Source organism: Kogia breviceps, chromosome 6 (assembly GCF_026419965.1).
Source record: "Kogia breviceps isolate mKogBre1 chromosome 6, mKogBre1 haplotype 1, whole genome shotgun sequence".
NCBI lineage: Eukaryota > Metazoa > Chordata > Mammalia > Artiodactyla > Physeteridae > Kogia > Kogia breviceps.
Window position 1 is genome coordinate 65,329,956 of NC_081315.1, and position 24,282 is coordinate 65,354,237.

Sequence of the window (24,282 nt, forward strand, 5' to 3'; positions counted from 1 at the left end):
CAGTGGTTGAGAGTCCGCCTGCCGATGCAGGAGACACGGGTTCGTGCCCTGGTCCGGGAGGATCCCACATGCCGCGGAGCAGCTGGGCCCGTGAGCCATGGCCGCTGGGCCTGCGTGTCCGGAGCCTGTGCTCCGCAACGGGAGAGGCCGCAGGAGTGAGAGGCCCGCATACCGAAAAAAAAAAAAAAAAAAAAAAATGCCTTTGGGGAAGAATGAGAGGAAAAATGCTATTCTTATCAGTTTGTTATTTAATAGATTTTATAAATCCAGCTGAAATATTAACAATATTTAAAATAAACTCTTATTTTTGGGAAGTTACTAAAGTGAATAATCTTGCATAGTACAACCCAGTTTACCATCTTTTTCTTATAGTAGTCTCATCTTCCTCTTAGAAGGAATGCCATGTAATAAAATAAATAAAATACTACCTTGAATGAACTGACCCCCTGACACCAGGGAGACGGCTATTTCCTAGGTTTGTTTATTTATTCTAAACATTCTATATTAAAGCCAAGCTCTCATTATTGGGGGGAACAATTTTAAAAAGCACTGATTTTTCTTTCAGGACTGGAGGATCAAGCAGACTAGCTATTCTCACTCTGCTCCTTTTATATTTCACAATTAACATCTCAACTAGAGCTGGGGGACAACGGTAAAGACCTTACAACTAAAATCTCCTAGTTCTGATAGTTGCTAGCAGGTTTAGCACTGGAGGTCAAAATTAAATACATCACCTAGTTATCTTATCTCAAATGTCTGGGCTTTTGAATCCAAAAGCCTAAACAGACGAGTTGCTTAAACAGAAAATATAAGCTATAAGAAATAAAATTTTCAATAAATAAAGGGTACAGTTTCATTTTGCTAACCACCTTCCACCTACCTACAAAGTACATACAACATTCTAAAAATTACAATTGGCTTTAAGCAAAATTTACTAGGTAGGGAGCAGCAGCAGGCAAAGACTTGAGATTCAAGAAAAGATTATTTTTCATATTTATTTTTCTTTTTGAAATTACATTCAGGAAAGTTATCCTATGGTCAAACCTGAGTCATCCTAAGACATTTACATTTATGCATACATTTATGTTCCTAGTAGAACATATATTAATTCATTCAAAAATACTGAGAGCTACACCAACTTTAATTATGGTGTTTCAAGCTACACCAACTTGAAATATTTGGACTGGTTTTTCAAAGTAACTATTCCTACAATGAAACTTGCTATTATATATCCAGGTTTTAAAAAAAACTTCACTTATTTTTAATTTTTGAATGATTAAAAAATTTTTATACCATTTAACATACTCTCGAACTTCAGATAACAACTCATTTAATTTCAAATCGATTGTTCCTAAAAAGCAAAATCTAACACTTCAAACAAAATGGGAAAAAAAGAGACCCATGAAACAATTATATTTAATTATATTTTTAAAGTGGATTTTGAACTGGAATACAATAATATTTAAAGAAATTGATCAAGAATTTCCAATACATATGTTTCAAGGATCATAACAGTTACTAGTTAGATTGTTAAACATAACATAAATGTCTTTAAAGAAGATAAGAGGTAACAGTGAAACTTGCTGAAACTTCATGAAGCTTGAAAATTAAATCATATAATTTTTAATTTCAAAGACAGTCCTCTACCAAACCATGGTAATAAAACCAGTGGCTGATTGATAAAAGAACAAACCAAAGTACAGATGAGACAGCTCAGAAACAGATCCTTATATGTATTGGGAACCTGATAAAGGTCACAGGAAAAGGGTGTGATTGTTATGTAGATGGTATTGGGAAAGTGACAAACTCTTAGAATAAAATATATCAGACTCACACCTACAGCCACACACAAAGGTAGGCAAAACTACAAAGTTAAGAGAAGAAAATATATAAGGATATATTTATGAATCATGTAAAAATGTCTTAAGCATAAGTTCAGAGCTGCATGCCATAAGCAAAAATAAAATGAATGTGATTACATCAAAATTAAATACTTTGGCTCAGTAAAGAACATTGTGAACCAAGCAAAAAGAGAGATAACACAATGGGAGAAGATATTTGAAATGTCTAAAACTGAAGGGATTATAACTTTGAATTTACAAGGAATTCCCAAATCAACAAGAAAAATACAGCAATCCCAATTTAAAAGGATACGAACAAGCAAAATGGAAGGCCATCAAACATAACAAGAGATATTTTAATTTACTTGGTAATCAAAGAAATGCAGACTAAAATAAGGAAAGGCTGCTTTATACCTATTAGATTAGCAACAAGCAGAAAGCTGGAAAATGCCCTGTGTTCTTGGAGGTGTGGACAGGACCCACATATATGACTGATGGAAAACAGACAGAGGATCTAAAGGGCAGTGTGTATTACTCAGTATTGCACTCTGCTCCTCAGCATATATCCTAAAGAAATTCTTAAGGGTGAGAACTTGTAAATGGATGTATACTGAACTGTTATTTATGGTGACTGGGGACTTGTAGGCTATTTGGAGGTCCATATCACTGCCCATCACTAACAAACTGAATAAGTAAAACCGGGTTGATGTACAATCATTCATATTCATTTAAAAGTATAGGGCTTCCCTGGAGGCACAGTGGTTGAGAGTCCACCTGCTGATGCAGGGGACACGGGTTCGTGCCCCAGTCCAGGAAGATCCCACATGCCGCGGAGCGGTTGGGCCCGTGAGCCATGGCCGCTGAGCCTGCGCGTCCGGAGCCTGTGCTCCGCAACGGGAGAGGCCACAACAGTGAGAAGCCCGCGTACCGCAAAAAAAAAAAAAAAAAAAAAAAAAAAAAAAAAAAACTATATATTTCACATGAATGCATCTTAAAAACATAATGATGAGTGAAAGGAACTAAGAAACAGGATGAAATATATATTACGTACCAGTTCTTGAATATTAGATATACATACACACAAGTATTTTTCAAGAACACATATGAATGAATGACAACACCAAATGCTTCAGAAGGATTGTGCCTGTCCCCCACTAAATGTGCGGCTCTTTAAAGGAAATAATTAATTACCTTCCAGTACTTTTGAATTTAGTTAAACTAAGCCCAACAAATCACTGTTTTATATAAGAACTAAATATTTATATTAGACATCTAAATTTACTTAAATAACAGCTTTTTCATTTCTTGAATGACTCTCAATGAAACCATATTTAAATCAGATACAAGTAGGGTTTTCTTTCTAAAGCGATTTCCTCAATATAGCCTTTTTATTCCTCTGACATGAAAAAATGTCCTTAAAGGAAACTTTCTCTGCTCCATAAGCATCAAGAAAAAAAACTGGTATCTGTAGGAATATTTGGCCAAAAGTTTCCTGTTTTTTGGTTTTTTTGTTTTGTTGTAACATTCATGACTGTTAGAATGGTATAAACAAAATAAAGCCTGGATCCACTCGTCCATCCTCTTGGGGAGGAGGGCATAACGCTTGGTTGGCCAGTGATGATAACTTGCCACCTATCATAAGCTATAAGGAAACAGGACCTGACTCAGAGAGGGAAGAGCCAAACCAGTCAAGTTCACTCAGATCCAGAAAGATTTCCACTATCGGAGAAAAAAAGGGGAAATAAAACTGGGTTCTTTATTATGTCAAAATAAATTGTGCAGTTTTTAAAAACAAATTAAATCTGAGCTTCTTCTAATCCTCAGAGAAGCCTACCCATGGTTTTCGTCAACAGGAAATCACACTGGGAATACCAAGATGGTACTGTAGTATTTGATAACTTAGATATGGCTTTAATAAAAGAAAGCAAATTTCAATTAGTATTTTGGAGTCATTACAACTTTGGCATACTCTGCCATTCTTTCTATGGAATTATGGTTGAGGATGATGACTTCTGCACTAGAATATTCTGAATCAAGAGTAAAGTGTAAAATGTCAGCCACTGTTGCTCTAGGTGGATCCTTGGGATACGGTGATGAATACCAAAAACAACTAGCAAATGTAACTTTTACCATTTGTTATGAAATGACAACTCTTTTAGGATATCTGATTTCATGGAGCTTAGAGTCCATGGTGTGATATAGGTGTTGCATGTTATACCACGGAAGTATAAGACACTAGGAGAAAGAAAGCACAGCAGGGAAACCTAATCTATAGCCAGGCTGTGGGAAGGAAGAGTACCAGGGAAGATTAAGCACATTTTTTGAAGAGTTTCAACAGCAGAAGAAAACAAATAGACTTCACTGCCCATCCACAGGCTATTCTAGACAATCAGGTTTTTGCAGCTCTGTTTTCTGTATGTTAACGCTTCACACGCACACTTTTCTATACATGACTTGTAATCAGTTTTTCCAAGTGGAAAACACCAGCCATTCTGCCCTTAAATCATTTTAAGAGTCTGAAGAGACAGCATCAGCAATTAGCAGCCAGGGCTGGAGTTAATCCCCAAGAAACTCTTGTTTCCTGCTTCTGTGTCAGTTTTTGTCTAGGAAATACAGAGTTAAGATGCATACCCAAGTACAATGCTAGTTATTTTCACAGAAATGTATTCATTTATTCCCTACCACAAGTGGTACAATGCCGACTTTACAGATTAAGAAACTGAAGTTCAGAGAGGTGAAAGCAACTTGCCAAAAAATCCAATAACTAGCATTATGTGAAATTTGAATTCAAGACACATAACTTGAAGACCAGTGCTCTTCCTATGAACTGGAAACTGTCTCTCTGTCTTTATGAAATAATTTTATTTATGAAAGCAACTGTGATTTTATTTTCTAACTATTCCTAGCAATGATAGTACTATTCGTTCTTCTCTAAAAACATTTGGACAAAATTAACCCAAGTATTTCTGTCCCCAAGAAGTTAACAAAAAAACCATACAAAACCCATGTTTACTCTGTGTATCTCCCACCGAGGGTGTAAGCAGACTGGCAACAAGAAATATAATTCATGAGTAATATCTTAGCTGAGAGTTCTTAGTATCTCGACACACATCTGACAGATCAAGGTAATGTTATATACACCTAACTATATTTTCTTTTCCTTTGAATTTTCTGTTCTCTCTCTTTTAAAAAATATTTATTTTACTTGTTTATTTATTTTTTGGCTGCGTCCGGTCTTCGTTCCGGCATACAGGATCTCTGTTGCGAAGCGTGGGCTTCTCTCTAGTTGTGCCACACAGGCTCCAGGGCTCATGGGCTCTGTAGTTGTGGCATCTGGGCTCCAGAGAGCATGGGCTCTGTAGTTTGCATCATGCGGGCTCTCTCTAGTGGAGGCGCGCGGGCTCAGCAGTTGTGGTGCACGGGCTTAGTCGCCCTGTGGCATGTGGGATCTTAGCTCCCCAACCAGGGATGGAACCCACGTCCCCTGCATCGCGGAAGGATTCTTTACCACTTGGACCACTAGCAAAGTCCCTCCTGTCCTCTTTGGTTCAAGTCTTTCCCAATCCTCACACCATGCATTCAACCACATAACCCCAAATATAGAACAATATTCAGAAATAGTAAGGAGATAATTTCTTGGCAGAATTCACCAAAGTAAAATTACAAATAAAAATATATTACCAGCCATTAAATATAACAATGTATTATGTATGTACTTTAACATGTTCTGAGCAATTATTTTCATTAAAGAAAAATAATGAGTAAATAACCTTAGAAAAAATTTACTCCAACATCAACAGAAACTATTCATCTTATTCTTCTATGAATAAAATACTTTTATATTATCCTTATAAAATGATTGCTTTTGATGTAAAGAGAAATTCAGGTTTCATGGAATATTTTCCCTGCATATTCACTATAAATGTAAATGTCAACTATTTCGGCCTCTACTGTTCCTTACCTTGGTCTTAGGCTCTAAGTGGTGTGGTGGATCCAGCTCATACTAGCTCGTGAAAGCTGATGGCCAAATTTTCAGAAGTTGTAGAGAGCCAGTTGTCAAACCTTAATAGCCTGAAACCAGCCATGGCGAGAACATTTATATCAAAGAAATCAACAAACACTAAAAATGGGGGTTCCTTGGGGTCTTTTCCTGAATAGCCGGTTGTTAAACATTTATCAGCACACTACTGTGCTTAGGCCTCACTAGCACTTTAGAAGCTTATATTTTATTTACTTCATTATGTCTCTTCTTTTTCTCTTTAAACTCTGACTTTGCCCTTCTATTTAATTTTTTTCCAAAGCCTACCGTTGAAAATATTTAGACTTAACCTCAAACAGTTACAAGATTATGACTAAGGATCTAAATTTAAAATATTATTTCACCAAAATACTCTCATAGGAAATGTTTCCCTGAATCCTTATCTGATTGACCTGATTTAGCATACTCTGCTACTTTAAAGGCAAAGTTTATTCCCTGTGAGGTTGCTAAGACTAAATTTTTATTCTGATATAAATAATATGCTTGAAGCTTATGCATATGTTCCTCATAAAACACAAATGTATATAATATCAATACTAAAATTTCTACAGTTATTACTTTCTACAAGAAAGTAATAAATTATACAGTGTTGAACATCACAGGCCTTTTGCATTAAGTATGAATCCATATTACACCAAAAAAAGAGGGTAAAGTCTATTAGTCTTTTACTGAAGAAATGAAGCAAGAGGCTGTAACTTCTGTAAAGACATTGAAAACTGAATTAGGCAGAATGCTTACATTATAGAAGCTGTAAAGCAAAGAGCAGTGTTTCCACAGACTTATATGCAAATAGGTTCTTGCTGCCACTTAGGTTCAGCCAATCAAACCTACTTGCCCAAATTCAGAAAGGCAGAAGCGAAGGAGAAACCACACTTTGGATGACATCTACATTTTTAAGCTACAGAGATTTCAGTATTCAGTAATTACCCTCCTGTTTGCTGAGAGGCAGGGTGTGACACATACATTTGGCTGCCCACAATAATGTGTGTATTCTAGAGCAGGGGTTAGCAAACTTTTTTCTTTAAGGGCTAGATAATAAATATTTTGCCATGTGTTTTCTGTTGCCATTGTAGTGCGAAAGCAACCACAGACAACAGGTAAATTAAAAAGTATGGCTGTGTTCTAATAAAACTTTATGTATGGATACTGAAATTTGAATTTCATAAAATTTGTAGGTGCCACAAAACATTCAACCCTTGTGTACTGTTGGTGGGAATGTAAGTTGGTATAGCCACTATGGAAACAGTATGGAGGTTCCTCAAAAAATGTAAAATAGAGCTACCATATGATCCAGCAATTCCACGCCTGGGTATTTATCTGAAGAAAATTAAAACACTAACTAAACGCTAACACTAACTAAACACTAACACCAACTAACACTAACTAAAGATATATGTACCCCCATGTTCACTGCAGCATTATATACAACCAAGATATGGAAACAACCAAAGTATCCACTGACAAATGAATGGATGAAGAAAATGTGTATATATACACAATGAAATATTATTCAACCATTAAAAAAAAAGAAGGAAATCTTGCCATTTGTGACAACATGGGTGGGCCGTAAGGGCATATGCTAAGTGAAATAAGTCAGACAGAGAAAGACAAATGCCATATGATCTCACTTATATGTGGAATCTAAAAAAAAAACCAAGCTCATGGGTACAGAGAACAGTTTAGTGGCTGCCAGAGGTGGGCTGGTGGGGGAGGGAATGGGCAAATGGGTGAAGGGAGTCAAAAGATACAAACTTCCAGTTATAAAATGATTAAGTCATAAGGATGTAATGAACAGCATGGCAACTATAGTTAATAATACCGTATTATGTATTTGAAAGTTGCTAAGAAAGTAAATCTTTAAAGTTCTCATCATAAGAAAAAAAATACAACTATGCATGGTGATAGATGTTAACTAGACTTTTTGTAATGATCATTTTGTAATATATACAAATACTGAATCATTCTGTACACCTAAAACTAATAAAATGTTGGATGTCAATTATACCTCAATAATAATTTTTTTTAAACCCTATTATTCTTCTTTTGATTTTTTTCAACCATTTAAAAATGCAGGTCTTCCCTGGTGGCGCAGTGGTTGAGAGTCCGCCTGCTGATGCAGGGGATACGGGTTCGTGCCCCGGTCCGGGAAGATCCCACATGCCGCGGAGTGGCTGGGCCCGTGAGCCATGGCCGCTGAGCCTGCGCGTCCGGAGCCTGTGCTCCGCAACGGGAGAGGCCACAACAGTGATAGGCCCGCGTACCGAGAAAAAAAAAATGCAAAAGTCATTCTTAACTGGAGGGACACACATAAATTGTTGAAGCCAGATTTTGTCTGTTGGCCATAGTTTGCTAACCCTTGCAACTGTATCCTGATCCATAGAGAAAGTAGCAGCTCCTCGGAAAGCCCAGCTCTGTGGTATAGCACTAGGAGATGTTTATAAAAGGTCAACCATGAGCCTAAAATCTGTTTCTTCAGCCCTTTCTATCCCTTCATAAACCACAAATACCCTGTAATAAGTATCTTTCTGCTTAAACTGGCTAGAATGGATTCTGTTCTCTGCAACTAAATCCTGACTGATTCATACTGCTACTATATATTATTTAATATCAAGTATCCAGTGTTTAAATGTTCAATTACTTTGTAAATGTCATTTTTTACAGTTATTTTATATGAATCAGGATCAAAATAGGGACCAATTATTGCTATTGGGTGATGATGTCCTTTAAGCCTCTCAATGTGGGATTCCCCAGTTTGTACAGGGTACATACTGTTGCCTACTGGAAGACCTGTGTGTTCATTTATTAAGCAACCACCATGTGCCAGGCAGTGTTCTAGGTCCTCAGAATACAGAGGGAGAATATAGGCATAGTAAGAAGTATGTGTCCTTTGGGAGCTCAGATTCTAGTGAAGGAGGGAAAAAAATAAACCAATACATAAGTCTGATGGTAATGGCTACGAAGAAAAACTAAGTAAGCTTTGAAAATAGAACATTCCCAGGTTGCTTGCTTGAGTCTGCACAGTCAAGGAATGCTTTCCTAAGGAGTTAACACCAGAACAGAAACTTGAATGAATGACAGAGTAATCCATAAGGATTTCTAGGGGAAGAATTTTCCAGGCTGAGGGACAAGCAAAATCAAAGGCTGGATGGAAGAACGTGCTTAGCATGGTTGGATAACTGTAATGAAGCCAGTAAGGCTAAAGCAGAGAGAGAGGGTGAAAGTGTTAAGCTGTTGATTGTCTGTACTGTGATTTAGTGTTTACTTCTCTTCAGCCACTTTGAATCAACTGATACCAAGGCGACAGCTCTGTACACTGTCTCCTCTACTCTGCTGTGTCTTCCCACTGTTTTCTGCATAAAAAGTACATCTGTGTCTTTTCCTGCAGCCTCGCCAAGCCTGCCACTCTATAGCCCCTACGCCACCTACTTTGGAAGAGCTCTGTGCCACGTTTAAGATGTTTGCACACTTCCTCAATTTGCTCTAAAGTTTACAGCTCTTCTTGGAGTCTGAGGATTGGGATTGTGGCTTTCTACTCATTTCACTAAAGTTAAAAGATTTCTTCCCTAGTCTTCATCCTTTTAGTTATGTCCAGTTAGCATTAGGAAGGAGAACAGAATACAAATGCTTTCACTCATTTATCTTTAAGTGGAAATCCTTTACCTTATCTACCATTGATAAATTTAAACATCCATTAAGAGTAGTACATCTATAGATGGGCAGAACTTAAATATCTAAATTCCTACATTTTCTATCTCAGTCAATAGATTTTGCTATTTGAAAATCTGAGAAATTATAAACCACTGAGATCTATAAACTGATAACTCTTGTTCAAAAAAATTAGCACAAAATCAATTTTAAATATATACTAAAGTATCTAAACGGAATATAAAATTGTGAACTATAGTAAATTTCTACTATGATACTTATATTCATGCTAAGAAATGATAAAAGGCAAATAAATGGGTATCAATATCCAAATGAATATGCAGTGAAAAGAGAATAAGTAAACGCTGAAACAACAGAATATGTTAAGTAAATATAGCATTATTACTTTCAAGAACATAAGCTCCGGTTATGTTAATAAAAGCTTACTTTGGTTTCTGATTTAAATAATCGTCAAAATGTCTTGTACTTACCATAAATCGATTTGCATAAAAAGTATTCTTCTGAATCATCTAAAGGTACTTTAAAAATGTCAGCTCTTTTAAATGGGTAAACATCTTCCTCAATCTCAGTTATTTGACTTAGTAAATAAATCCTTCCTTCATAAATGTAAAGTTTAGTTTAGCTCTTACTAAGTTATTAAAAACATTGAACTAGTGAGTTCAAGTGATTATAAACAGTACAAAATTTTGTATGTGTTAACTTTTATTTCCTTGCTCATTTCTAACACTTCTTACATCCAGGTACTCTGTTAAGTGTTAGTAACAGAAAGATAAACAGACCATGTTCTATGCTCTAGGATCTCACAGTTAAGTTAAAGACACAGAAGTAATGTGATAACTACTATAACAAACAATAAGTAAACAAGATGCTATGAGAACACAAAGGTAGAAGCATTTGACGATCAACAGAGAAAATGACATTTGAACTTTGTTTTGGAAATTGAATAGGCGTTCATTCAGCTGACAAATAGGCCCGACCTTATTTCTGGCAAACAGACCATATGTATACTGAAGAGAAGGCACAAGACATGCTGCTGTGTCTTTCTAGTAGGTTAGCAGAGCTGGAACACAGGGTGAATGTGGGGAAAAGCTGGAGATGAGGTTTGCATAGAATAGGTAGACATGGGCAGGTCATAAAAGGCCTTTCATACTAGGATAACAATAAATGCCCATTAAGCAGGAGAGTAATATATTTCTAAGCATAGTGTGAAGTGTGAAATGAATATTTTAATTATCCCTCAGTGATAAAAGCAGTGGCAGTGGATGTAGGGGTGAGGAGCAATGGTATGGGAAAATGTCACCAATACAGGATTAACAATCTGGGAGTGAGATGTCTTTCAGGATCAAACAGAACAGTCAAAGAAGAATAAGATTTCTAGCCTGAGGTACTGGAAGAATGGTAGTGTCATCGACTAAGTAAGGAAATAGAGTAAAGGAATAAGAACTAGTAGGACAGATAAAAAGAGACAAATTTAGCTATGGTGAAATAAAAGAGCTATGAGAAAATGTAAAGCAAAATAAAAGCCCAGGATGTGGGCTCAGGAGGGGAAAAAGCAGATATATACCTAAATAACACATCCAAAACAAGAGGTAATGTACCAAATAATAAGCAGAGATCTTCAATTTAAATGATGTGACGTTATTTTCTATTTTCCAAATAGAAAAAACTATAAGCATATCTGTAAAACTTTTTTAAAAAAAGCATTTCTATCCATTGAAAAAGATTTTCTGAAATTTAATATATGTCTGGGATTAAAATAAATACTTCAAAGAAGAAGATACAGTAAAATTAAGTATCCCACCACTGGGCCCTAGTTGGCCTTCCCTGAATCAATCATTGTTTTTCATTTCTTGAATATCTTTGCAAAACTGTGTTACATGTGTATAAGCACAAAGATAGATAGATGTTATATGTACGCTTATTTAAATAGCCTATTAAAAATAAACAATATGCAAAGATACATTTGTATATCCTAAACATGGTATTATATTAATCAAATTTATAATGATAGCACTAAAAATCTAGTCAATTTAAAAAAGGCATTTCTACTCACAAGTAACGTGCAATCTTAATTTGCCAATAAACTTAATAGTAGTAAAGATTAAAAACAAAACCCCACTAAATTCTCTTCCCATACACTGACCTTTAGGGGATTCCTTGGATAACAGGTTCTGAACGTGTGAGCACAATAAGGCCCATTTCCCTGATGGTATTTTTAACTCAAGACTTGAAATCTGGGCTCGAACTGGAAAGAGGGGCGGGGAAAGATTATGAATTAGCCTTTAATTCAGAATATTTTACTCACATGGCTAGCCCAGGTCCACTAATTATCTGATACATGAGGGATTTTCAAACTGGTTGGACCTTATACATGAGGGATTTTCAACTTGGTTGAAAATCTGATTCAAATATGATTCAACCTGATTCAATCAGAATAAACTAAGGACCTTGAAAAAAGATTCTGATGCCCAGGACCCACCCGATTCAAATCAAAATCTCTGGGGCTGGAGCCCAGGCATGCCCAAGCATTGCTTTCACAGGTTCCCCAGTTGATTCTAACATGCACCCAGGGTTGAGAATAGAAACGTGAGAATAGAAACGTAAGATCAGATTTTATGGAAGGCACCCTTAACCTTTTTACCTTGTTACTAAATAATGTTCTAGTATGGGAAATGTACTTTTAAAACTCTTGGGCAGGGCTTCCCTGGTGGCACAGTGGTTGAGTCTGCCTGCCGATGCAGGGGACACAGATTCGTGCCCCCGTCTGAGAAGATCCCACATGCCGCGGAGTGGCTGGGCCCGTGAGCCATGGCCACTGAGCCTGCGCGTCCGGAGCCTGTACTCCGCAACGGAGAGGCCGCGACAGTGAGAGGCCCGCGCAGCGCGATGAAGAATGGCCCCCACTCGCCGCAACTGGAGAAAGCCCTTGCACAGAAACTTAGACCCAACACAGCCAAAAATAAATAAATAAATTTATTTAAAAAAAAAAAAAAAAAAAAAAAAAAGAGGAGCCTATCTCCCTTCCTCCTGAATGGGAACTCCTAACAAACTGGATGCTGGGAGTTAGCACTATGTAACTTCCAAGACTAGGTCATTAGAATGAAATCAAATCCTACCTCTGCCATTTACATTAATTCCTCTTTCAGGTCTACTGTCAGGATCAGAGAGAATGTGCGTTAAGCCTTTTACGTGATACCAGAACATTAAAAGCTTAACATATAGCTTCTAACCAACCACTTACATATAGTTCTCAAAGCCTCCTGGAAGGTGTGTATTATCAAAAGTTAAAGATGAAAAATGTTTATTATGCTGTTAAATGAATGGAAGTCACAAACTGCTAAAATCAAATGAAACTACAAACAGCATGAGACTAGAAAAAAATCTTGCTTTCTATTAGGTTGAGTTACGTAAAATGCAATCTTTGTTAGGTCAGAAATGGTAGAGTACCAGCAATTTTATATGGTTAAAACTAATGGTAGTTATATAAAGAAAATACAGGTAGGCATAGAAATAATTATGGAAGAGGCATTTTCTTATTACCAAAAACTGAAATAAATTTATATCTCACAAGTTATGGCATAAGAAAAACTGAACCCAAGATTGCTATATAATGAACTAGTCAGTCTTTTTTTCATAGCCATTTTAATATGTCAGTTATTAACCCAGCCTATTCTGAGATCAAACAAAAGTTAAATATATTTGTATATAGTTATAGCAGTCTCTATCAGAAACATCACTAGGAGGCATTGAAAGTGAGGGAAATAATGGCTTATAGAAATGCCTTAGGAACAATTCACAGATTTTTAGATTATAGTGAAATATAACACATGTTTTTCAACAAGCAAGAGACTACTCTCTCCAAATCAGACAAACGATGGGTCTTATAAAAGTTAGGAAAATAATTGGAAAAATAGCACCTTGAAACAAAAACGAATTCCCATTCATTTAATTAACATTCACTGAGAGCCAGATACTGGATGTTGCCATGGAGGTAAACACAGAGAAAACACTGATAGTTAAAATATGTTCATGGAAAAAAGGAGAAAATCCTGCTCATTATGAGCTCCTTTTAATTTATCATTTTAAATTGCAAATATTCTGACAAATTCAATAGTAATGGAATTATTTCTAAAGATCATATATCTTATGCTTAAAATCCTATTTATTTATGACAGTTAAGTTCTAGGCACTCATTTAATATTCACAACAACCCTATAAGTACTGTTATTATCCTAATTTTAAAGAAGAGGAAACTGAGGCATAGAGAGGTTAAGTAAGTAGCCCAAGGTCACAAGAACAGTAAGTGGTAGAGCCTAGATTTAATCAGGCTGTCTGGCTCCAGAGTTAGTACTCTTAATGACTTTATTATGCTACCTCTCATATTCAACTTCATTAGGTTACCGCTCAGATTCAACTTTATTAGCATGGATCCAAAGGCAGCTGACTTTCTGATACCAACTCTGACAAGCAAGGCAGAGGATTGAATTAAAATAAACTATTATTCTCAGGCACAGTATTTAAAAATCTGACTCATTAATCTGTTAATAGCTTTTCACTGCACAAACTGGCAAATAATTTGTTAGAGTGGGTAACAAATCTGAATCAAAGATCACTCACATGGACAAAGACAAAATATCTACTGGTTCATGAACCTAAGTATGATGACCCTGATTTAGACACAGACAGATGGAATAGATCAAACAACCAAAAGAAACAAAAAGAAAATTTTAGGTATAGAATACATGCGCAAAGTCTCAAAGATGATCCAGAAGTCATATTTTGGGGAGTGAACATTCGAGAAGTTGTTTGATCATTACAATGTTCTGCTATGGACTGGCAAACTACATTTCATGGGCCAAATTTGACCCACAGCCTGTTTTTGTAAATAAAGTTTTATTGCAACGTAACTATTTTCTTATGTATTGTCTAAAGCTGCTTTTGTTGAATAGCAGAGTTGAACAGCTGCAACAGGGACTGTATGACCCACAAAGCCTAATATATTTATATTGTGGCCTTTTACAGAAAAAGTTTGCTGACCTCTTGTGTTATACTCAACAAATCAAGTAGAAAACAAATGTAAAAAACATGATCAGATCTTAAAAAATTGATTCTTACTTTACATACATAAGCATTAATTAATATCAAATGCATTCTATGGCTAGAGACTTGCAGTTGGAGGGCTACCAAATTTCATCAAATCCAAGTTACCATCAATTATAAGACTACTGTTATTTTATGTACCACCAAGAAAAAACACTGCCAATTTAAAAAATAAACATAACTTCCTATTATATCTACTGTAAGATTATTCTAGTTTCAAAATTCTGCAAATGAGAAAAAAGTGTATCTTAGAGTTGATAAAATATAGTACATCATCCTACAATGATTTAAATTCATAAATGAAAGGTAATTAGGTTGTGATAAATCTACTAAACGGGATTTCTTATCACAGGGTACTTGAAGGCACAAGGGGTTTCTCTGTAATACTGTGCCAGTATCTATAAGTACTGAGAAGTATTAATAAAGAACAAAGGATTAAGGTTTTGCAGGCTGTCCCACATGTAGGGCACTAGATAAGAAGGAGTTCTACTGTAAGCCCCACTGTACAATGCATGTTGGTCTTTCCAAAACATTGGTAGCTGTATTGGGTACATTTAGGTGACAGAAAACTGAAATAACACATATGGAATACATGTTTTCCTTTTGATATTAAACACATGATCACTTATTTCAAAGCAAAGGGACACCTCTAGAGAATTTTCCATAGCAGAGCATACATGAAGAGAGTTTGAGTCACTGCTTTCACTTGGAAGGAGGGAGGGAGAGAAAGGGAAGAGACAAAGAGAGCAGGAAGGAGGGAGGGAGGGAAAGGATGAATTAGAAGCAGATCTCATAGATTCAAATTTAACACTATATTTTTGCCTTCAAAGTATTAGATTATCCAATTTTATATCTGAAAACGAACAATTTAATATGCAATTGAGAACTCTATGTTAATAATTACAAAGCTTTAATACATAAGAGTGAACATTTTTATAATACTGGTTTGTTTTTGTTTTCGTTTTTTGCAGTACGCGGGCTTCTCACTGTTGTGGCCTCTCCTGTTGCGGAGCACAGGCTCCAGACGCGCAGGCTCAGCGGCCATGGCTCACGGGCCCAGCCACTCCGCGGCATGTGGGATCTTCCCGGACCGGGGCACGAACCCATGGTCCCCTGAATTGGCAGGCGGACTCTCAACCACTGCGTCACCAAGTAAGCCCTAAAATACTGTTTTAATTCACTCTCATACTCATTAGACTTCATATTTCAAAACAAACCTTTATCTTAGTATTTCATTATTTAAAAAAAAACCTTCTTTGAAGGCAGCAGAGTTATGACGGTCTAAGAAAAGCAGGACAAAAACAGTGTATGAACATTTAGCAAAGAATAGTTTTCAGATATTTAAGAAACTATGCTACACACCCATATATTTATGTGTTACATGTCTATATCTACCTTTCTCTCTAACACTGTATGAGAACAGGGGGAATGGCATTAAATGTAACACCTGTTTCAGAGTGGCTCGCCTGCTCACAGACACACATATAAACAAATTAAAAGCAAGGAAAGGGAAAATAAAGAATATTGAGTATTTACTATGTACCAGACACTGTCCTAGGCGCTTTGGATAAATTAATTCATTTAATCTTCAAAATAACTCTCCTCTTACTTCCTTTAGCAGACAAGGAAACTGAGGCTCAGAGAGGTAAAATTCCAAAGTCATACAGCTAGTAAGTGGCTTAGTTATTCATTCAACAAGTGGCTGGGTGGAGCTTTAAACTTTTTTCTCATATACTACACTACTGTCAAATTGAAGGAAAGAAAGCATACGTATCTTCAATATATGTTAGATAGAAATAAACCAAATTTTCTGTGCAGTAGTTTTGTCTTTTGTAGTTTCACAAAATAAAGCAAGAATGTTGCCCACACATGCAAATTCTAAAAGCTGGAGTTCCTAGGGCATTCCCTCCCTAGAAAGGATCCCAACCATTCCACAACTTTAAATACCATCTGTATATCTCCTCTCAAACCTCTGAGCTCCAGGACTGCATAACTGTCTGCCATCTGACATGTCCACCAAATGACTTGCAGACATTACAAAATTAACATTGTCAAAAATAAACCCAATTTTCCTTCTCACTGAGCTCCAATCTCATTTAAGGATATTACCATTCACTGGTCTGCTCAAGCCAAAAACCTGAGTATTGTCCATACTTTCCTTCTCCCTCACACTCCATGTTAAGTCCCATTGGTTCTACCTACAAACTAGACCTCAAACCCATCCTCTTCTCTCCCATCACCCTAGAACAAACCTCCATCATTGTTCATGTGGACTACTATCAATATAATGACCTCCTTACCATTTTCCCACTTCCTCTCTCTCCTCTTTTTTTGCAGGCAAAAAGTCTTTCTTTTGCAGGCAAAAAAGTCTTTCTTTGTTTGGCGGGCAAGGGGGTTAGCACAAATCATAATTTCAAAATCCTTCAATGGTTTTCAATATGCTGAATAAAATCCATATTGCTTATCATGGACTCTTAAACTAGATAATATGATCACTTTCTACCTCTCAAACTTCATTCTACTTTCCCCCCCCCGGACATCTCCAGGCATCCTTTCAACTCCTCATATACCAACTGTTCACACTGCAGGGCATTACAGCTCCTGGCAAGGATAACTCCTTCAGTTTTCAGCTTCAAGGTCACTTCCCCTGACAATCTTTTTCTAAGAATATGGAAGTATCTGTCTTTCCACAGTCCTCTGTCACTTTGCTTTCTTGATTTCCTCCATAGATATCTATTTATCTATTATCTGCTCTCCAACAGATGAACTCCAAGTGGAAAAAATATGTCTATTCACCAGTACATACCCAGCACCTAGTAAAATGATGGCACATATTAGGGACTCCAATTTTTCTTGAATGAGAAAGTTATATATATTAGGCTAAAAAGACTAATTTTTGTACAATTAACTTAAGCTGTTTTAAGCTACAAGTTTAAAAGATTATCATTTTCTCTTAAAAGTATGTAAATATGGCTCACAGATAGATGTGTTTGATTTTTTGAAGACCTACAATAAGCCTTAAAGCAGTGAATACTGTGTCACATTCATTTTACAGACAACATAAAACTTAGATGACTTTCTTATTTTATTTCCAGAATCTAAGTGAAAGAGCTACAACAAAATTATGAATATTTAGAAAATTAGCTCATTTAAGTAACTGTATTTATGTGCAATCTAGTTACTTTGTATCATCAAAAATAAGTAAAATATTAAATGGGAAAAGAATTTGAAAAAGAATAGATATATGTATAACTGAATCACTTTGCTGTACACCTGAAACTAACACAACATTGTTAATCAACTATACTCCAATATAAAATAAAAAGTTAAAAAAAATAAAATATTTTAAAGGCATACATTTAAAATTTATTTCCATTTGAACAAATGCATTTCAAAAGGAGGGAAAATAACCTATTTTGGTCACATCCAAGGGAGAATCATAAATTACTGTTCCACTCCGTGGTGGTTAGTTGTAAAATATAGCCACAAATTCTTTGATACTCCTCCTTTCAAAGGTTAGGTCTCTTCTTAATTGAGTTAAATTTAGTGACAGAACAGAATGTAATGGCAGTGACCATGTGATCATGTTATAAAAGGCACTGTGGCTTCCTCCTTGTTATCTCTCTTGGATCACCTGCGCTGAAGGAAGCTGACTTCCATGTCATGAGGATACCCAAGCAGCCCTATGGAGAGCTCCAGTCAAACCTTCAATAGCCCTGACCAACATCTTGATGACTACAGCCTCATGAGAGATTCCAACCCAGAACCACCCAGCTAAACCACTCCTGAATGGCTGACCTACAGAAACTATAAGATAATAAATGCTTGTTTATTTTTTTTAAGCTTTAGGGTAACATATCATAGCAATAGGTAACATTCATTCATTTATTCAATAAATATCAATCTGTGCCTGTTATGTCCCAGTCACCAGGCCCCAAAGATACAGAGAACAAATAAGACACTATATGTATTGCAGAGGGGATGAAATTAAATAGGCTGGTAATAAGGTAAAAGCGCTTTTAAAAGGTAACTAACAAGACCCTACCTGTATACCCAGCACATAATACCAGATTTCAAAAGAAGAGAGAGGAAGATGAGGAGAAGTTGTTGCAGGAGGCAAGAATGGTTATGGGTATAAATATCTACAATAAGGGGTGACGAAAGCACAAGAGACGACACCTGAAGGGACTGGACATATAAGCTCCAACTGGGTAAAGAAATGTGTGATATACCATACTCTGGGCTTTATCGAAAGGCAGTAGGGAGGCACTGAGAATTTCCAAAAGGAGAATAAGAAAATTAGATTTGCATTCTACAAAGAGGACTCTGGCTGCAGTATGGAAAAGGGCTCCAAAGGAGCTCTTTCTAGTGCAGACAGTTAAGAGGAAATTGCAGGGACTTCCCTGGTGGTCCCATGGCTGAGACTCCATGCTCCCAATGAAGGGGGCCCGGGTTCGATTCCTGGTCAGGAAACTAGATCCCACGTGCATGTCGCAACTAAAGATCCCTGTGCCGCAGCTAAGACCCGGCGCAGCCAAATAAATAAATATTTTTAAAATTATTTTAAAAACAGGAGATTGCAGCCGTTCAGTTTAGGCAGGATGATTGCCTGAAAAATGTTAGCAACAAGAAAGAGAAAAAGTAGTAGGTGAAATCAATAGACATTAAAAAGGTACAAAAACAGAACTTTGGTATTATATTTGAAAGTAAATGTCATCAACATCTCAAAGCTCTAAAAAAGGAAAATTACAGTACTATAAAAATATTTTGAACAAATAAAAGAAAAATCTTAATTGGTATATATTGTATACCTTCTAAATTAATAAAAATCACCAGTACATTCTGAAAATGGAAATGAATTTTAAAATTATGACTGTCCAAAAAAACGGAGCTATAAAGTCAATATGATGAAAGCATAAATGGTTTTGCATTATTCTAATTCACGTAACCTAAAATTTTAAGTCATTTGTAACTGATAAGCCCAACTCTATACATTTCTAACATTTTTTTATTGCTGATATCAAGTACAGTTTTTTTTTTCCCCCTTTTAAGATAAAAGGACTAAAAGGATATGGCATTACCTCTCCTTGAGTATGTGAGTCAGGTATGTCACAATATAGCTCACTGTTCTTATTTGGCTCAAGAGTTCTATTTAGTTTTTCTAAGGCTGGACTCAAATTCTTGACTTCAGTGTCCATAAATTTTCAACTTAGGAACTGGCTCTAAGCTATAAAGTAAGCTCCTCTAGGACAGAGATGATGACTTCAACATTTTTCTATCCCCCACTGCATCTTGACCACAGTAGAAATTCAAAAATTATTTATTGAATGGACTTGCCCTAAACTATATACTAGCAGTCTGTTCACACACACACACACACACACACACACACACACACACATGCATGCACACACGCACACAACTACTAAAATATTTACTGATGAAATGATGTTTGGGATTTGTTTCAAAATAATTCAGGGGTAGAATAAGTGTATGAGGATATAGCTAGAACAAGACTGGCCATTATACAACTTTTAAAAAAATTGTGAGACCTATTAGAAAAAAGTGAAAGTAATCAATTGAGTTATTGAGGAGGGGTATCTTTTTAATGTATGGGACAGAATTAATTACTTTATAACAAACTTTAAAGAGGTTAAATTTACTTTCTTAGAGGCTTTTGCTTTTAATTTATAGCCCAGTATTCTTGTTACAAAATATTTTTACTTCATGGTTCTAAATCCCCAATAATTTATTTAAGAACTATAGTTAAAATATTGGGGGGAATATTATTTAAAGGGAAGGGGATACAAACCTCCTCTGAAAAAATTGATGAAAATAAAATTTGTATATCAGCAGAGAAGGAAAATAACAGCTGATGTTCAAGTTTTCTAATCTTTGTTGCAGTCTGAAAGGACCAAATTAAGTTGGATATTTGTAACATAAAAAAAAAAAAAGCCTAATAAACAGTTATTTGATTCTGGCTTAATAATTAAGAGTCATTACGAGTTCCTTATTGAAAATGTTCCTTACAAAATGCCAATATTTTATGAAATTCCTAAAGAGTTTCATTAAGTAGATTACTTCCAGAACTAAAAGTGACATTTAACATGAAATTAAAGGATCACTTAATAGATTATGTGAATAATTGGTCTTTCCCATTCTTTTTATTCTTTCTGTGAGCAAATACAATTAACGTTTCATTTTTTTGTCTTTATGCTTTTCCTTCTAATTTCCAAAGAAAGTGCAATATCAATTAAATAACCCCAAATTTGCTTGCTTTAATATTAATTTTCCTGGTAACCTAACTCCAGCAGAACTCATTATAAAGTTGATATTTACAGTTCTTTTTGGAGTACTGTCAACTAAATGAAACTATTAAGTGCAAAATTTAAAGATATATTAGAAACCATTTAAAAGGCACACATTAAGAATGATAAGTCAGGGCTTCCCTGGTGGCACAGTGGTTGGGAGTCCGCCTGCCAATGCAGAGGACGCGGGTTCGAGCGCCAGTCCGGGAAGATCCCACATGCCGTGGAGCGGCTGGGCCCATGAACCATGGCCGCTGAGCCTGCGAGTCTGGAGCCTGTGCTCCGCAACAGGAGAGGCCACAGCAGTGAGAGGTCCGTGTAACACACACACAAAAAAAAAAAGAAAGAGAAAAAGAATGATAAGTCAGTTAAAAATAAAACATTTGATACAGTAATCAAAACAACATTGTTCTGGCATAAGTATGGACATATAGACCAATGGAATAGAACAGAGAGCCCCAAAATAAACCCTCACATATATGCCCATTTGATTTTCTACAAGGGGGCCAAGACCATTCAATAGGGAAAGGACTTAAAAAACAAACAAAAAAAAGTGATGGGAAAACTGGAAATCCACATGCAAAAAAAATGAAGTTGGACTCTTACCTTACACCAAATACAAAAATAAACTTAAAATGGACCACAGACCTAATCTGAAAGCTAAAACTATAAGTCGTACAAGAAAACATAAGAGCAATTTTTCATGGCCTTGGATTTAGCAACGGTTTCTTAAATATGACACCAAAACCACAGGCATCAGAAGGAAAAACAAATAAATTTGACTTCATCAAAGTTAAAAACTTCTGTGCCTCAAATGGAACTACCTAAAGAGTTAAAAGACAATCCACAGAAAGGAGAAATATCTGCAACTCACATCTCTGACTAGGGTTTAATATCCAAAATATATAAAGAACATCAAAAAGACAACACAATTAAAAAAATAGGACTTAAACAGGCATTTTACCAAAGAAGGTATACAGTCAATAAGCACATGAAAAAATGCTCAAAATTATTAGTCAGCAAGAAAATGCCCATCAAAACCACAATGAGATACTACTTCACATCCACTAGGATGTCTATTATAAAAAAATAAGTTTTGGCAAAGATGTGGAGAAATTAGAATCCTTGTGCAGTACTGGTGATAATGTAAAACTGTGCAGCCACCATGGAAAACAGTATGGCAGTTCCTCAAAAAATTAACCACAGAGTTACCACATGACTCAACAATCCCACTCCTATGTGTGTGTGTGTGTGTGTGTGTGTGTGTGTGTGTGTGTGTATAGAAGAACTGAAAGCAGAGACTCTAACAGGTACTTGTGAGCCAACGTTCATAGCAGCAGATTTCACAATAGCAAAAGATGGGAATAACCAAAGTGCTGTCAATAGATTAATGAATAAACAAAATGTGGTATATACATAGAGTGGAAGATTACTGAGTCATAAAAAGGAATAAGGTTCTGATATATGCTACAACGTGGACTGAACCTTGAAAACATACTAAGTGAAATAAGTCAGACACAAAAAGAAGGACAAATTTTGTATGATCACACATAAAATATCTAGAATATGGACATTCATAGAGACAGAAATAGAGGTTACCAGGGGTCAAGAGAAAGGAGAATGGGGAATTATTGCCTAATAGGTACAGAGTTTCTGTTTGGGATGATGAAAAAGCTCTGGAAATAGATAGTGGTGATGGTTAGACAACATTTGTAATATATATAATATCACTAAATTGTACACTTAAAAGTGGTTAAAATGGTAAATTTTAGGTTATGTATTTTACCAGAATTTTTAAAAATTAAAGCATTTAAGATTCAATATTATTCGTGAAACACAAAATTTAATTATACCTAAGCCTATCACAACAAAAACTTCAGATCAAGAAAAACTGATGCAGTACTACCTTCAAGATATATAGCTAACATTAAGATCAAGCATCCAACTCCACTGGCCATACTGAAAAAGAAGCTTATAAATTAACCCAAAGAAATGCATTTTTGTTTTTATAGAAAGAACTTGGCATTCAAGGTAAGCTAAACTCAGAAATACTGCATGGAAATAAAAGCTAAGTTCATTGCAGGCTTGAAGTCTTTAGTTGTCTATTTTTACTTTGTTTCTATTTCCACATGGACAACTCTCTCTTTAAACTTGGTTAAAAATGGGACTCCCAAGAGAAAATATGTGCATGTAAATTTTTAATAATCGAAACTATATAATTTCTTGGTAGTAGAAACTTTTTTTTTAAGATTTAATTTTACTTATTTTTGGCTGCGTTGGGTCTTTGTTGCTCCAAGTGGGCTTTCTCTAGTTGTGGCGAGGGGGGGGCTACTCTGCGTTGCGGTGCGCGGGCTTCTCATTGTGGTGGCTTGTCTTATTGCGGAGCACAGGCTCTAGGTGTGTGGGCTTCAGTAGTTGCGGCACGCAGGCTCAGTAGTTGTGGCGCACGGGCTTAGTTGCTCCGCAGCATGTGGGATCTTCCCGGACCAGGGCTCGGACCCATGTCCCCTGCACTTGCAGGCAGATTCTTAACCACTGCAACACCAGGGAAGTCTGGTAGTAGAAACTTTAAGTGTGCAAACCTCAATTAACAGGAACTAGGAGAAAAGGTATTATGTGCTTTTGGCAAGCAGCACAAAACCAATCACTTAACATGCTATTTTCTAATAAGAAATGCTACTATTTTCCAAAAACTAATAAAGAATTTATTTCATAATAAACTTAATCTTGAAATTACATTTGATGTTCCTAATTCACAAAAGTAGAGCCTTCTCATATATTTAGGGGTAGATATTAATCATAAAAATGTTTTAACATCATACTGGATAGGATAAAAAGACCACCTTTTTGTGGACAAGCTGTAATTTTAGAAGAGGGACGAAAAACATCATAAACTAAAGCAAAACAGAAAGACAAAAAGGACAAGTCAAGAAATGCAAAATACAAGCAAAAGATAACATTTAGTCCATTGAGGCAAGTTCACAGAAATGCGCAGAGGAAAAACAGTGAATACAGACACATGCAGCAACATTTCCCTGTGATTATTATCAGTCCTCTTCATCCACTTCTTGCCAGAAAGCTTTCTGTCTTGCCATGATCACTACCATTCTTATCCTCAGTGAAAAAAAGAAACCAAATGTGGACTTTACTTATGCAAATTATATAGTCATTAGATGAAGAATTTACTGATTTTCCTTCCTGCCTCTGTTAAAGTATTTTTATTTATTTTATTTATTATTATTATTATTATTTTGCAGTACGCAGGCCTCTCACTGTTGTGGCCTCTCCCGTTGCGGAGCACAGGCTTCGGATGCTCAGGCTCAGCGGC

General features: G+C 36.0%; 1 protein-coding gene across 6 annotated transcripts in view; it reads right to left on the minus strand.

Annotated features, from left to right (window-relative positions):
• WDFY3 (WD repeat and FYVE domain containing 3) overlaps positions 1–24,282 on the minus strand; it is a 283,768-nt gene that overhangs the window by 198,355 nt on the left and 61,131 nt on the right. The window lies entirely within an intron of this gene.